Raw genomic sequence first — 17,861 nt, forward strand, 5'->3', positions numbered from 1 at the left:
TCCAAAGCGAGTAATTCTAGTGTTACTATAACTCTCTTTCATTGAAAGACTGTTGATTTGGCATGCTTCTTAAAACTCTAGTTCCTAAGAAACAAACACCAAGTTTTCCATATCCTATAAGTCAACCCAAAAAAGACTGTCATCTTTTCCTGGGGGGATTACTTCATCAAGATTCCAGAACTCACAGAGTTAGTAACCTGCATAGGCAAAGATCCATAGATTTTTAGGAGGGTACATTTAGTCCCTGAGACTGTGTGCAAATTCACGTGTATGTGTGGGCATGTGTTTTCCTAGGAAGAGGGCCGATAGCGTCCATCAGATCAGATCATGAAACATAAGATAGGTTAACAATAGTTATATCAAGGGAGTGAAGATAGAGTAAGGAGAGATCTATGTAGAAGTAGGAAGGAAGTAAGGTCCCTCTCCTCTGGCCTTTATCCTCCTCAAGACACCAAGTACCCAAATGCAATCTTTCCCCACTTCCCTATGCAAACTCAGTTCCTAATTCACTCTGAAAATGTGCATAACAAAAACGTCATTAAAAGGCTTCTCCTTGGAGACCGGAGTCTCCAGCTAATGGGTAACACTAGGAAACTAGACTTTCGAACCCTGTCAGCCGGTGAGTACTTCAGGCTTGTGTAGTTTCTGCTTAAACAGGCCTGTCCTAGAGTCACGAGGGAGATGTGAAAACCGCCTTCCTCAAGAAAACCGTGAGAGGTGACTCCATTGGGGCCCTGGAGCTTTCAGTTAAATCATCGACAAACAGCTCTTGGCATTGGCTCTGTGGAACATGGTACTGGTGTCTGGCCATCAAGGATCTGGCCGTCTAGCGCCCAGGGTGGTATCTGCAGACGGAGGGAGAGGAGTGCATGGCGACTGAGTCCTTACCTGTGCCAGGCACACCCACCTGCAGAGTAAGAGGGCAGGAGTGCAGGCCCGGTCGTCAGGCGGAAGACGGCTCAAATTCTCACTTTACCACCTGATGAAAAAGGAACCTCAGGCATGTTGCGGAACAGCCCAAAGCCTTAGGAGTCCTCATTTATGAAGTGGACATGACTGTAGTACGTTCCCCACAGGGTCACTGTCAGGATTCAACAGGAGAACATGTGCATCGAGGACATGGTGTGGTCTCAGGTACACAGTAGCAACCGAATAAATCCGAGCTACAAGTGATTCTCTCACTGAATCCGCATGGCAGCCCTCGGTGGCGGGTAGCAGTCTCACCGTTTTGCAGACGGGGAGACTGATGTGAGGAGGGGGAAGAACATGGCTGCAGCCGCGAGGCCTATCAGTGGCCTCTTTTCACCAAATAAAAAAAGTCCGTGATGTAATACAGATATCACTGATCTAATGGAAGGTTAATTTGGGTAGTAAACGAGAAGAATAGTTATGCATTTATATTAACGTATGTAAAAAGCCTACCAATTTCCTGTCTCATATGTTTGGGATGAAACCGCACATGAAAAAATTAAGTCAACTGAAAAATAATACTAAATCATTAAAAAATGCAGATGACAGAGTGAAAGTGGCTAAACTTACAAATGTGATTTATAGAAGCAGAGGAAGAGAGAAATATCCCCTCGTCAATGTAAAACAGGAAAAAGATAAAAAGAAAAGGGTACAGGATTGAAATTCAGACCCAAGGCTAAAACATATATTTTTAAAATTCATCCTACAATTTCAATACAACTTGCTGACACATCCTTGCTATGACGGTTAGAGATCTGAGGACGCCATTGCCTGTGACTCAAGCAGTTAGTTCCTTCCAGAGAATGTTGGCACTCCACACAGCCCAGCTAACACACCGGTAAGGGAGCCACTGCTAATGATTCTGATGAGAAGAAAGTTATCAAAGGGAGACTAGTCCAGGAGGGTAGAGGGGACACACATGGTAGAGACCATCAGGGAAGGAAAGGAACGGGACACCCCATTTTAAGCACGATATTCTCCTTAGTTAATTATAAGGCCCCCATAAAGTAGTACCTGGTACCAATTTCAATATTATAAAATGTTATCCAGAGATGATGTTTCCAACCCATTTTACCGTTGCTTTCTTATAAAATATCTTTCGGGTCCTTCTTCCAAGAATTTGACATGCAACCTTAAACTCGTGCTAGAGAAACAAAAAAATCATAGGGTTGTTGATCTCTCCCTCTGCTTGACTTGCTTCCTCATTACTCCCAAAGGGAGCTATTTACACTTTCAGGAGAGGGATGAGAGGAAAAGTCCTCATAGAGAAGCCCGGTTAAGCCATTAAGACTGGATAAACAATACCATAAACATAGAGGTCTCGTATAGTAAAAAGGGAATAAGTTTGAGGACCAGATGGCAGCAGGTTTAAACCTTATCTGCATTTCTACACTTACTTCAAACCAGTTACCTAGCTTTTCTGAGCTTAAGTTTCTTCATTTAAAAAATAAAGACAGCCCCAAATACCTCAATGCTGCTATGAATATTAAATAAACACCAAGGACAGAACCTCGTATATAACAGTGCTCGACAAGATTTAAGCTATTCATCCTTTCTCTCTCTTGTCGTCTCAGTGTCCTGTCCCAAAGGAGCCGTCCTCCTTTCTCTATTTTCTGGTCGTAAGAGCGAAGATTCTAATCTAACGCCGCATATTTTCTTCCTGCGCCAGGCACTCTGGTTAAGACCCATATTCTAAAGCCTTGTCTTTGAAAGTTTCCTATCTGAAAACTGTCAACACAGGCCCGTGAAACATTAGCCAATTTCTGCTTTCGTGCAAGAGCGAAGTCTCAGCCTATCCAGGAAGATGAGCTTTTCTACCGGAGTGCCAGAGAGCTGTTCACCTCCCATAAAACTCATCCAACCTTGGAAAAGTCATGGCTAGCCAACTTCGTTGGAAAACTTTTATTTTTATTTCATGACAACAGAATTGACAATATCTTCCAACGTTCCCTTCCTTCTCTTTTCCCTTACCATGTTTCTACTTTTTGGTTTCTTGGCATCACCAGAAGTTCCCATGCATCTAGCAAATAATGTCTGGACATTTTAACATCAGTTAGTGGCCTCTGCCTCCCACTAGAAGACCTGGTAATATTTAGAGTCTGGCAGAAGGTTCACGAAAGTAAACCACTCCACCACCTTGGGCAAAGGCAGCACTAAGTATTCCAAGGGTGAGAGATACCAGGTAACGGATACCAGCTGGAAGAATCTCCACCTCTGCCTACACCATTGTAATTCAAGCTACTTTCATCTTTTGCCTTGATCATTAAAATGGCCACTTGAGTAAGCAGTCTCGATATATCTCTATTTCAGGCACCTCTCTAATATGTTTTCTAAGGTGCAGCCAGCATACTCATTTCAAACACAAATCCAGCACCGGGTCCTCACCTGTTTAAAATCCCTCGATGAATTCCTATTCCCAAATGGATAAAGACTAAAATCTTTAGCATTGTTTGAAAAGCCATTTACGGCTTGTCTGCCCCATGCTGTCCTGGCCTGCCGCTGCCTACCCACGCTCCTGCAGCCTCGGCATGTGCTTCCAGATTACGTACAACACAGACCTAATGCTGAGTTTCGAGACAGCTTCTTTTGTGGTTTTGCTCTCACATCCCTTTTCTACATATGCTTATCTTAACTTGTAAATACTGTATACAAGTAAAAGCATAATTATTTTGTTCAATTCTCCCATTACACTCTAAGCGAGAACTTTAACAAGTTCGTTCTTCATTGCATTGTTCAAGGCTAGAATCATAGTAGTAATACTAACGACAGCCATTATTAACCAGTTCCAAGCTCTTTAGATGTTAATTCAATTTTTGCAACAATTTGTAAAGAAGATATTATTATCTTCCTTTGACTAATGGAGAAACTGAGGTACAGAGAGCTCCGCCAAAGTTCCACAGCTAATATATGAGACATCTGGGTTTTGAACCCAGGTAATTTGGTTTCAGAGTTTGTGCTCTTAACCATTAATCTACTTCTAAAGTAGCAGCAGGTACTCAAATCATAGTAAGTGCCCAATAAATATGTGTTAATCCAATAATTCATAATGACTGGGTTGTTGCCTAAAAGACCCACTGGGAGGCCCAAGGCCTTTGAGTTTGTTGAGGATCGGGGAAAAAGTTATCAGATGATGACTTCAATGGTACATAAGGTCAGCATCATCTAGCAAACCAACGCAGCAGTGAATAACAAAGAAGCATCCTCATGCACTGTGCTTGTTACACTGGAAGCTGCCGTGTCTCTCTTGCTGTTCGGAAATGCTGGCAGGCAACATCTTCACTCCTGACTAAGCAAGAGCAAGTTTAAATATAGATGAGGGCTCTAAAAATGCCATTGTTGAGGCTGGAACAGGTGACAGTAGACATTTTTTTTTTTTTTATAGGTAAGCACATTAAAAAGCTTTTGAAAGTTGAGCCTGAACCACAACTACCCTTGAGTGTTTATCCCCAAGAGTTTTTAATGTGATGCTGGGGACCACTGTCATTTACTGAAGGATTTGTCTATTTGCTATGAATGTCAAGAGACTGAGAACTTGTCTATTTACCATGAATGTCAAGAGACTGACATTCATAAAGATGAACAAATGCCTCTAACGCACAGAGGCTGTGCCTTCAAGGAGGTCATCTGGGGCTGATGGCAAGAGAACAGCATAGAAGAAAGTCTAGGGGGATTCTTTTGTCCTCAAAGAACAAGGAAAACGGCAAAAATAGGAATTTTGCTGAACCGCCCCCCTGCCGAAGGGGTTTAACATTTGGAGAGTTACTTGCTCAACACTTAGTCAACAATATGGACAGGGGACATTTACACAGACCAGAGCGGAGCACAGGTCAGCAGGAGTGATAAACAAGGAGGAGAAGATGGTGGTGGGGGGGGGGGAGGGGGGCGGGCTGTCCTTGGAGAGCTGAGACTTTAGTTAGGAAGATTAAACACTCAGATAACGTCTTAGCGATGCTTCCAAAACAACTCATGCACCACGGCAAATGAAGAGTGTGCAAACCAAATGCGGCAATGTCGAAAGGACAGTGAGCACATTTCATTGGAACCAGTTTAGACAGTCACTGGCCACTGCGTGTGCTCTGTTAGAGACCGGACACAGAAACACAAATATGATTCTTTTTATTCCTCAAGGAGCTTAAAACTTGGGGGGCGTGAAGACGGACATGTAACCCCAGACGTGGTAAGTACTAAAACCGAGGTCATCCCGGGTTCTAGAGGCGCAGAGACGGACTAACGTGAAGTGAGTTGGGTCAGAGTCGGTGAGCCAGAGCTGAAGCTTAGAGCATAAGAAAGGTGTCAATGGTGTTGGCAGGAAAGATATAACATGGAGGAGATGTATTTCAGGTCGCACAGGTAACCAGTGGTAATTCTAGAATTTGCACCCAGGTCTATCTAGCTCCAAATCCCCTATGCTTTTACTACACTAGGCAGTCTTCCAAGTCATTAAATATTTATTGAGCATTTGTTAAATGCAGGTTCTAAGCCATAAGACTTGGCTCCTACCCCTTAAATGTACTAATCTTGACCTTTATTTACATAAGAGCTTAAATGACTGACCCAATATGATAACTTCGAGTGGTACTGTTTGTTGTAGAAGCCTAAAATCTGGCATAAAGTAAGTACTCAATAAATATTTGATGAGCTTATTGAATGTACCAGTAAATGAGGTATACCTCCATGAATAGGTGATGAGAATGCAGAGACTGAGTGGAGTATAGGGTGAAGGACATGGAAGAGGTAGCCTGGAAGGTGATAAGATGGCAACTAAATCAAGAAAAGGAAACACAGGGGGAAGGAAGAAAATGACTAGGTTAGGCATAGTACTCTCATAGCTTCAGTCAACAACAGCCATAAATAATATCAGTATAAAGCCACACCCAGTGAAGTTTACTGAACACCTACTATGTGCTAGATTTTGCATTATGCCTTTTTGTACATCTGGCTAATCCATATGACAGACCTGCAGGTCAGATGGTATGATTTCTATTGTATAGTTGATGATATAGCTTAAGAGAGATTTGTAGAGTGGCGTAGCAAAAATTGGAGACAGGATTAAAATTCAGGTCCCTTGACCTAAAGAGTCCACTCCTTTCAATACTCTCCCTTCCAATGAACGACTAACCGTATCAGTCACATGCTGTACACTAAACCCCTTTCAGGGTTTATAATATATGTATGGTTCTAGGCCTAGAAACTACCTATTCTTTCATACTATCTAATATGATGTAGACATTCATCAGTCCATTTGGGAATTTAATGTAATGGGCCTTTATTGTAACATTTCAAGGAGCAAAAATTCAAATCCTTCATGCACTCCTTATTATTCATTGACCATCTGTTATGTGCCAGGTAGTTTTCTACGTGTTTGAATTACTAGTTAGACCAAGTCTGGGTATTCAGGAATCTTTAATTCTAGAGGGGGATGGGTAGAGAGACAAACAAAACAAAACAATTCCTAAGTATGAGAAGTCTAACTAAGAGAATGAGAGCAAGTCCTGGGATGGTATTTGACCATGGGGAGGGAGGGACAACTAAAGGTAAGACCACTTCCCTGGGAAGTGGCCCGATTGGTGAGATGAGGCAGGGGTGAGCATATCTGGGGGAGCTGTGTTCTTTTAGAGGAGAACAGGTACAAAAGGCCCTGAGATGGGAACGAGCAAAATGAGTTTAATGAACAGAAGGACATCAGTGTGACCTGATCCTGGGGGGTGAGAGGGTGGGAGGAATTGAGAGCTGTAGGCAGGAGGTCAGGGGAAAAACCAAATATGAACTTATAGAACATGGTAGGGATTTTATTTAGGTCGAAATAGGAATTCATTAGAGAGTCGGATGCAAGGAAGAGAATCTTCTAAGCTCTTCGTGAAGTGCAGATTTTGGAGGGCAAGGTAGAAGCAGGGGGACCTCTGATGGGCTTTGCCTCTGCCCAGATATAAGGTGATGGTGGCAGGGAGTAAGATGGGAGAAGCAGAGATAGTAAGAAGTGGAAAAATCTGGAATATATTTTTAGATGTAGAGTTGATGATACTTGCTGATGGAGTGACTTTGGGGCCAAAAAAAAAAAAAAAAAGATAGGACTCAAGTATAACTACTAGGTTTTTGACCCAAGTAAGTGCATGAAAGTGTCATTTCCAGGGATTGGGAAGCTAGGAAAGACATAGGTTGGGTTTGGAGGTGGGAGGAATGAAGAGCTATGTTTAACGTATGCTATGAATGAGGTGATATGTATTAGATATGTAAGTAGAGATGTCACATAGCAGTAGAACTCAGGAATGTGGGGCTCAAATAGGAAGTCAGGGCTGGAGATGATAGTGAAGACATCATTGCCACACTGTGATTCAAAGAAAACCTTAGGCCCAGAAATGATCACCAAGGGAGAGTGTGAATAAAAAGGAGAGGAGGACTGAAGACTAAACCCTGGGACATGCCATCACAGGGAGGCTGGCTGATGAGGAAGGGCTGGCTAAGTGAAAGGAAGGTGAGTGGAGTGTGGGGTCCTGGAAACTAGGGGCAGAAAGTATTTCGAGAGGAAGGCAGTGGTTAACTGGTATGAAATAAAACAGAGGTCACATAAAATGAGAAAAGAAGAATTTACCATTACATAAAGCACCCACGTATATAGATTGTATGTTGCACAAGGATCTGTGGCAGTGGGGCTGAGTATAGAGGCTGAAATCCAGCCCCTGCATCCATTCTCCAACACTCTGCTGGTCCTTCTTCCCTCGGCCACTTCATACATGCTGCCTTCTCTACCTGGAACACTCTCCCATAATAGTCCTCCTCCCTCCAGCCCTCTGCTCTAAACATAATTAGTTTCTTCTCATTCCTTTAAGCCTCAGCTTAAACAGCTTTGCTTCCTCCTGAAGCCTATCCTGACTGTCGAAACCTCTGTATTTCTCATTAATAACAGCAGGAATAGAATCATATCATTCCTGGATAATTAATCCTTCCTGACCTTTCTCCCCTGCTACTGTGTAAGTTCTGGGTAGGCAAGGCCACGTCTGGCTTGTTTGTCTCATGATCTCCAGTGTCCGACATGATGTCTAACACACAGAAGACTCTCAACACCTCTTTGCTGAATGAGTGAATGAATGATGATTAGATTGTATTGAAACCTTTCTTGCTCCCTTTAGACTGGATTGATTGCTGCACCTAGGATATTGCCTCACGCGCTCTCCAGCATCAGTTAGACTGATGTGGATATTGGCAACTTCCAGCTCACAGTCCCAACTCTTCACGTCCCTGGCCTCACTCTTAACCTCCCACTCCCAGGTCTATTATCTCTTTTGCAAGGTGATGGCTCCAGATTGCAGTACTTGGGACTCCATCTACTACATCTTTTGTTATCTGTGATAATATTAAGCTGCATCACTTGTATTTTCATGGTGCCAGCACCCCTCTAATGTGGGGACACACTGATCACTCAGAATAAGCTATGATTCCTGTTGACAGCTGGTGAAACCTACGGGAGGAGAAGTGGCAATCGGTCTCATGAGGCAGTGACCTCAGCCTTCCTCTTCCGTCGCATCCATGATGTTCACATTCATAACGTATTCCCGAAAGCAAACCAAAAGCCTTCTCCACCCCATACGATAAAGCTTATGAAGAAATATAAGCATTTAAATATACATGATTCAGAAGTGGATCAGTAAAGGTTGTAAATACAGTAGGTGGAGGTTGAAATTCCTGGCAAACTAGAAGCAACTCCACACTCTTCTCTCCTATTTAAGAAAACGCAGTGTTGCACATGACAGACAGTGATATAATTCTTACGATAGCCTTGAATTGGTTATATGGAACATAAAAATGTCTGTAATAAACGCAAAAGCTTCGTTTCATCATGATAGAAAACTACAGATCTTTATTTTTGCTCAATATGAAGATTCCTATTTTGATAACTATCTTATGTTTTTCATTAACTTTAATTTTGAACATTATCAAATGCTACAAGTAGGAAGTACTGTTGAAAATGAATCATGTAATTCTGGCTTGAATACCCAAATACATGAAAACGATGGCTCCCGTGATGGCGAATTTCATGTGCCACCTTGACTAGGTCATGGAGTGCCTAGATGTTTGGTCCAACATCATTCTGGGTGTGTCTGTGAGAGTGTTTTAAAAGAGATTAATATTTGAATTGATAGACTGAATAAGTGGATTACCCCTCTAATGTGGGTGGCCTTTCAACCAATCGAAGACTCGAATAGAGCAAAAATGCTAAGTAAGAGAGAACTTCTTCTGCCTGACTGCTTGAGCTGGGACACTGGCCTCCTCACACACTTGTACTGAAACTCACACTATCGGTTCTTCTGGTTCTCAGGCCTTCAGATTCAGATTGGAACTATACTGTCAGCTATCCCGGGTCTCCAGCTTGCCAACTACTGATCTAGGGATGCCTCAGCCTCCATAATCACAGGAGCCAATTCTTTATTTTATCTCTACCTCTACCTCTACCTCTATCTTTATCTTTTTCTTTCTTTCTTTCTTTCTTTCTTTCTTTCTTTCTTTCTTTCTTTCTTTCTATCTATCTATCTATCTATCTATCTATCTATCTATCTATCTATCTTCTATCTATCATCCATCTATCTATCTATCTATCTATCTATCTATCTATCTATCTATCTATGTATCTATCATTTATCTCCTATTGGTTCTGTTTCTCTGGAAAACCCTCACTAACCTCTGAATTACAGCATGATAATTTCGAGGATTTTAGCCTGGCAGATTTTGCATAACAATACTAGTAGTTTATTGGTTGAAGAAGATCAAAGTTGGTGATTTGAGTAACCCATGAAGAAAGCCAAGAGCAGCTCTTCCTTTTATACTCTAAATGGTCATTTCAAATTGTGTCTCCATTGGTAGCAATACCATCACTTTGGAACATATTTAAAATGCAAGTTTTTAGTTTGCACCCCGATAAACTGTATCAGAAACTCTGGGGAAGGATCCAGAAATTTGTGTTTTAACAAGGTCTTCAGATAATTTTGATGCACTCTACAGTTTTAGAACCGTTAATTTAGATGATTAAACATGGTTTATTAAGGAGAGAATGAACAGCTTTAAAACATGAGCTCAAGTTATAAAAAAAAAATGAAAAAAATGTTGAATCCTGTTGCTTTGTAGTATAATTTAGAGTTGAGCAGAGTGATACCTACAGCCCTATTCTTTTTTCTCAGGATGATGGCTTTGATATTTAGGGGAAAATCACATGATATCACTTATATGTAGGATAAAAACCTAAAAGCAACAAATGAACAGGAAAAACAGAGACTTAGAGACATGGACAATGGACTAGTGGTTACCAGAGGGTAGGGGGTGGGGGAGGAGGGGAGAGACAGATGGAGTGAAGGGGATGAAAAGGGGGAGGGCGAAGTGGGTAGAGGAGATCAAATATATGGTAGCTGAAGGAAATGGGACTTTGGATGATAATGACACAATAGAATATATAGATGTCAAACTATAATGTACACCTGAAAATTATATAATTGCATTAACCAATGTTGCCCCAATAAAATTAAAAAACAAAGCAAAACAAAACAATATTGACTCCGTGAGTCCCACCCCAGCATGACACTGAAGAAAATGTAGCCATCACAGTGAAACAGCAGTCAAAGTCGGCGGGTGGCAACAGGGATAAGTGGGTTGCAAGACTTTTTATTAAAGCCAAGGGTGCAATTTCCGCAAATACCGAGACTGAAGGAAATAAAAAGTCAAAGTATAAAATACGAACTACAATAAAGGAAAATTGGCTTCTACACATAGTGTAACTAAATATATTCAAAACAAAGCTTTGATAATTGGCAGCTGGCACTAGAGTCATCAGAAGATATCTGGTGGATGACTCCCACCAGCATCCTAGTTAAAAATTATATATAATATGTTCATGTATAAACTTGTTATTGAGAAGCGTGAGAACATCAAGCAGAGCACAGTTTTTGAATCCTCCCCCCAGGAAAGCTGGGAAGCTAGGAAGAACTGCGATGGTTCCCAGAGAGATGAGGATGTAGGGAGAAACCTCAGTCTGAACCCCCACTGGATCCCTCCCCACTTGACAGTCTGCAGTGCAGGCTGAAGACAGATCCCTGAACCAGGCTATGGGAACAACCAAAAGAGGCAGGAGGCTTAGCTCCTGGTCCAAGAAGAACACGTAGACAAATGGGGGAGTCCAGGCCAACGTTTTCTAAACCTCTCAAGAGCACATCACTGGGACGCTAAGGTGGCATGTAACAAAGTCTAACTCCTGGCCCGTTTAAAGCCAGAAAAAGAATTATGAGATATAGGGGTGTCTCATAGAAATCAGGGAGAGGAATTAATCAGACCTCGGGATGCACTTAGAACTAGGAGAGTGAAAGGAATTCCCTCCATGTCTTCCTTTTTCTCAACTCTTGCTGAGTGCACTTCATTCTTTACTTTCTCTGCATCTCTGGTACACATAGCTGAGTGTGGCCTCTCCCAGTTTGAGTCTACACGTTGACCTCTCATTAGACAGACAACTCTATTTTCCCTTGGTGCTAGTTATAGATTTCTAGAAAAGAGAATTGCTTCACCATGTTTGTGTCATGTCCGGCTTTAGCCCAAATGGCTACTGGGGTCCATGCCTATAGAGAGGGCAGGGAGTAGTTTCCAAAATAACACAGGAGCAGATGGCCCTGTAGTTATAAAGACATCTCAAGATGATGACTGCTCACCAGAGAAGTGTATCGCCAGAGATTAACCCATCAATTCTTTCTAGATCTTTCAGGGAATGGAGGTTAATGGGTCTGATCTGGAAAGGCTGCATGGAGGAAGTCCTTGTGATACCTCTTATAGCAATGGTTCTCAATATAATTGTATATTAGGATGAATTTAGAAGCCAATAAGTGGTTATGTGATGAAATTTTATAGAAAATCTTGGGAAAATATTATGGTGCAACTCAAGAATATACGGCACCATTATTTTCATTTATTTGCACATTAAAGCCAGAACAATTCATTCTTAACAGTATTTTTTACTATAATATTTGATATCCTTAAAAGTTAGTTCATGAAAAACATAATGGGCAGCTATCAAAATAGAGAATTTTTATTGAGGGGAAAAAATCTTTTTCTCTCTTATCATAATGAAATTAAGATTTTTTGACACATTGGTGGGATTCCTTTAAATACAATCGAAAACCACTAATGTGAACTACATTGGATGGATAACTAAAATTTACCTAGCCTTTTACACTATTATTGTAAAGAGGAGAAATTGTCAATGTAGTTTTCTCAAGGCAAAAAAAAGTATTTATATAAATTTTAAGGCCTTCCATATCTCTTTAATTAATGTATCAAGTCTATTATCTATTATTGAAAAAAGTAGTTTAAAGTATGTATGTAGAACTCACTTTCCTTTAAAATCTCACAAAAATCTAGATAAATACCTTTCATGATATACTTTTCTAATCATGCACATGACTTGAGCAATTTTATATTTTTCTCTTGTGATTCATTTAGTTTTTTGTTCTATAACTTTATGAATATGTCTATATAAGAGAGATTAAAATTGCTTCACTGTATAGCATAAAGAATCACTCTTACAAGCTCTCCTATAAAATAGTACCTTGAAATAAGATTAGAATCAAATCCAACTCTTAAGTTTCAGGTTCAAAGAAAGCAAACGGGTGGCCTGTAGTAAACACATAGAGGAACTTCTGCCCCCCAATGCAGTCCCCCTTCAACTCTACAATAGGCCTGGAGATTTCTGACCACAAATAAGGCTGGCAAAAAGAAAATATCTGCATTGGATAGCAACATACACCACTCCAAGTCAAAAGCATTTTGGTTTCAAGTTCTTTGTTAGATTTTAAAGTAGCCAAAACCAGAGCTTTAGGAAAATGAGATACAGATCTGGTAAGCTAGAATCTGGAGAATACGTAAGACTTGAAGAGAACACAGAATAGAGAATTGAGGAGCTTGTCCACTCAACTACTTTATAAAACCTAGGCAGGATTCATTCTATTGTGTGTTTGCTCATCAAACAAACTTATTCACCAAGCATTAATTAAGCATGCATTGTAGATGCAACTAGGCAATGGAACAAGACAAACTCAGCTTGGTGGCTGGGAGTATTACTCATTCCCCAATCTGAAATCCAGAATAGCCTCAACTAGTCTAAGTTGCCTCTTGGTTCAGGAAAGATTATGCCATAAATCAAAGCAATGGCACCTTTCTAGGAGAAAGTTCATTGCTCTCAAGGATGCTCTGAACTTGGAGAAGCCCATCAGTGAAGTGGTTAGCACTGAGGTGCTTGTTTATTTTGGCTCATGGGCTTCATGGAATGATTTTTCTTGAGGAATCTTATCTTGGATCCCAGCTGTTGGGATCAAATCCACAGAAATAAGAGGAGTCAACTTCCCCACTTCTTTCTCTCTTTCTGATTGCAGGATGTCATGTGAACTTGGTGAGGGGTGGGGGTAGGGTAGGGTGAGGGAGTTGGGACCATGGAGGCTCAGCGAACTCAGCAGCAGCCTCCGATGCTTTTCCTGTTTGTTGGTCCAAAAACTGTGACTCAGATTACCATGGTTTGGGAATTGAAATCCTGACATGAACAATTCAATTCTGTATTTATATTCCTAGCAATTTCATCTTGTCATTTGTGGTTTTCTTCAAATTACAAAACAATTAAATGAAGAATTTGGCAAAGAAATTGAACCAGATGCAAGTTTCTTGTCCCCTCAATCTCTGCCTCCCCCCCATTCCCTTTTAATAGCAGGAAAAAGAATGTAATTTAAGTCTTCCCAGCTCTTCAGCTGTGGAACAGCTGAACAGGCATCTTGAAGGAGAAAGTGTCTCTTTTACTAAAGACTGTGATGGAGTGTTTTATCTGCAATGTTGAAGAGGAAAGCCCTTGAAGTGCAGAATTCCCTAAGAGAACTGAAACACACACACATACTCCAACCACAGCATTTATTATCCTGACATTGCAATTTAGTAAACAAAAGACACACAAAAAATGTCATTCTGGCCTACCTTTATAATAGACAACATATATGAAAGGTTCCTTAAAAATGTAATAAAGCTGAAAGCTTGTTCTTAAACACAAATTAAGATCTGATATCTGAACTGGTCTAATATATGCCAAATAATATTCTCATATAGTTTAGAGGAATACTCAGAATTTTAATTCTTTCCTACAGCTGGGTGATGCATTAGAAAGAATAAATTTTAAATACCTCTCACACTCTCTATTTCCACTTTCTCAGAGTGGCAAGACTTATTTTTGATGGATTTGGATTTACCACCTGCATAAACTTACCGCGCCTGTAAAGGTCCTTGCATTTTGTAGCACTGACAAGATGTCTGACAGGCTGGTCAGAATGCTCTTACGGAAACTTGGAGGATGAGCTCCATGCCGTTTGGAAAGAGAGCATCTCCAATCAGGTCAGCGAGTGCAGACGATTTGGGAGACAATATACATCGACTAACCCAGAAAATTTGGCTGTACACTTCTAAAAGCTAAACCCAAAGTGTCACATTACGCTTTATTCTGAAAGAGGCAACAGAGCCTCTGCATAATGATTTCCTATGCTGAATTAGACGGAGAAAGAATTTTTCTATTTTTCCTGACCCGTAACTTAATATCAGGCAAAAAGGCCATTAGGTGCAGGAAATGCTATTTGCTTGAGTGGTTCCGTTTTTGTCACCACCACCTTCCCCGACCCCCAAACATACACACTGACTGAGAACAAAGAAAAGTAACCTCACTGGATTTCACTTCTACTTCTAAAGAAGAAGGCAAGATGAAGAAAGCTTGGTCTTTAGGATCAGACAAACATGGGTTCTACTTATACTGGCTTGAAACTTACTAGCCATGGGACCTAGAACAAGTTATTTTCTCTGTACTAAAAAGTTCTCATCTAAAAGAAAAAAAAAAAAAACAAGGAGAAATATCATCACCTCCATAGAAAATGCAAATGAAGCAGTTCCCAGCAGACCACGAGAGGTTACTGGGGAGTAATGCATAGAAAACTCAGATGAAGTACTCAGCACAGGACAAGCAATGCCTGATGCTCTCTGTCACCACTGATATTAGAATTCATACTCAGCTGAAGTCCCACCGCCCCTCATGGCTTCTTAGTATTTGCTCCTTCTTTGTGCCCATTAGATTTAAAGTCAATACCTGTGCTCAGCACTTAACATATTCCCTGAAATTTGAATTAATTTATATTTATATTTTGTTTCCATTTCCTAGACTGAAGAACGCTTATTTTTTTTAAATGTATTTTTTTAACTACAAATACGATACATGTTCCAAATTAAAAATTGAGTAAATTTGGTAAGAAAAGTAAATACAAAATACCCATCAGCTTATGCCTAGATAATAACATTTCGGCGCACATTATTCTGGTTTTTGTTGTTGTTGTTGTTGTTTTTGCTATACAGTTAACTCTTGAACAATTTGGGGGTTAGGGACACTGAACCCCTGTGTAGTTATATAACTTTTGAGTCCCCCAAAACTTGACTTGTCCCTTGGTATCGTGAGGGATTGGTTTCAAGACCAAAATCCATGGCTGCTGAAGTCCCTTATAAAGGGATGGATCAAAACAGTACAGGTATTTATCGAAAAAAATCTGGGTATAAGTGGACCCATGCAGAAAAAACTGGGTTGTTCAAGGGTCAGCTATATATAATTTGGCTATTGTTCTATAAAATATGTCTTCTTGCCTGCTTTCTCTCCACTCATATTGGGAACATTTCACATGTTATTAAAATATTCTTATGAAACATTGTTTCTAATGATTGCTAGTATATCTTGCATGGATCTAAGGTAATATAATTAAAAATTCCATATTAGACATTTAGGATGTTTTCATGTTGTTGCTTCAATAAATCAAAATTTTTAATACGGGATTTTTAAGAGAAGGATTATGTCATTTATCTACTTGGATGACCTATTTGTCTAGCATATAAGCATGGACCAACACATGTTTGTTGAACATTTTCTGTGGATTTTAAGGATGTGTGTTTGGAATTCAAAGTACGGACTTCAGAGATTGGGGTATATCAGATGCTCAATTCAGAGGACAGACATGGCAGCCCCATTCATATATATACCAGAGAGTCCTGCATCTGTTTAAAAGACCACAAAGTCTCTACATTTCTCATTCTACCTTCTTCCTCCCAGTAGATCTTTAAACCTTCTCTGTCTCCACAGACTTCCAAAATACGTGACCATCTTACCTTAGTAGCCAATCTTTGGCTGTTTACCTTTTTATTGAAGTAAAATATACCTATGGAAAGTGCACATGTTAAGTGTAGGTCTATCAATTTTCATAAACTGAACACATCCATATAACCAGCACTCAAGTCAAGAAAGAGAACACTTCCAGAACCCCAGAAGCACCACGGCCCTTATTGCTCCCTTCTGATCATTGCTCTAAACCACTATCTTAACATCTAACAACAGAGACTTATTTGCCTCATTTTGTACTTCCTATAAGTAGAATCGAACAAAGATTCATCTGTGTTATTTTGTATAGTTCTGAATTGTTCGTTCTCGCAGTCAACTTACTGTTTCGCTGTGTGACTTGAAAGTAGTTTTTCAACTTCAGTGCTTTTCGGCAATAGAAACTTTCCGTGACACGAAGCCTCATGTGGGATTCCATCAATCGAAACACCAGCTAGGAGAAAAATAGTTTTGGTAGAAGTGAGCGTGAAAAGCCTAGATCTCCATCTATTCCCTCCCACTAGCCCACTCCCTACTCTCTCTAATACGCGCTCAGTGCCCTGATTACGACTGATCGTATTTCTACTTTGTACATTTCTCTATGTTCTAAAGTTTTATATACATACATATGTGTGTGCATGTGTATATCCATATCGACTTTACCCCATGAATATGCCATCCATTTAAATGCTACTATATGCAAGTCTTCCAAAATTATGTATTTCTCACTTTAGCCAGTCAAGCCGTAATGTTTATGACAAAAACACATCCAGACCTGGGGCTGGAAAAAGTCTAGGGTGAAATGTTTACAGAGAGAATGCATCAGCTGAGATGTGAGCGTGGTGGTCCTGAGTGAGTATCCTTGGGCCAATACGAGATCCCTCCTAAAAACAGCATCCAAAGACAACCATGGTCGACATCATGGTTTCATCTGACGTCTGCCATTATTGGAGTCACGGGAACAAATTTTCCCTCGTATAAAGAATTTTTTCACCGGGATGTGAGGAAAATAATCAACGTGCAGTGACTGTCATCCCTTATAACCAAGTCAGCATTTGCAATGGTCAAACTGGATGTGTTTTTCTTGGCATGACCAAGCTAAACTTTTGTCATTCACTGAGCAGACATCCACCAAATTAGAAACACTGGGACAGGCAATTTCTCTGATGTTTTGGTTTCAACAGTACTGATCTGTAATTACTTCTCCAAACAAAAAGAAAGTGTTTGACAGAGACATTTAAAGACCTAAAACAACTTTCTTATAGGAAACACATGCTTCTTCTCCAAATTAAAACACACCACTATGCTAATAGGAGGACACTCAGCAAGTGGAATTTGCTAGGGATTTGTTGGGGTGGGGAGCTGTAGGGGTGATCAGAAGGTAAGAGACAAATGACTTTTGTTAGCTGTCCTGAACAGATGCCAAGAGAGTGAAGTTCGACAAATGTGTCCTTAAAATGACCCTATTAAGCATACTAGGGAAGTATCTTTGTGCTTTTCGTACAAAGTTGAGCTTCAGAAAACACAAGAATGAATTTCTGGTTTGTATTAGTGCCTTCTCACCTAGTTCCTGTATTGGATTATATGGCTCTTTAGGCTGGAAGGCAAATAGATGTGTATGCAGGTAGGGCGGGTATTTTGTAACTTCGGTGGCATCACTTGATGTAAAAACATCAGCGCCAGCCCGTTCTCAAAAAGCTGTTCATCTCCT

General features: G+C 40.4%; 1 long non-coding RNA gene across 2 annotated transcripts in view; it reads right to left on the reverse strand.

Annotated features, from left to right (window-relative positions):
- The window catches only part of LOC107521894, a 278,462-nt gene that overhangs the window by 54,720 nt on the left and 205,881 nt on the right, over positions 1-17,861 (reverse strand). For both annotated transcript variants that reach the window (XR_001599670.2, XR_004951909.1), the window contains exon 6: positions 16,496-16,604. This is a non-coding gene — a long non-coding RNA (uncharacterized LOC107521894). The remainder of the gene's footprint in view (positions 1-16,495; positions 16,605-17,861) is intronic.

This window comes from Rousettus aegyptiacus, unplaced genomic scaffold (assembly GCF_014176215.1).
Source record: "Rousettus aegyptiacus isolate mRouAeg1 unplaced genomic scaffold, mRouAeg1.p scaffold_m13_p_7, whole genome shotgun sequence".
NCBI lineage: Eukaryota > Metazoa > Chordata > Mammalia > Chiroptera > Pteropodidae > Rousettus > Rousettus aegyptiacus.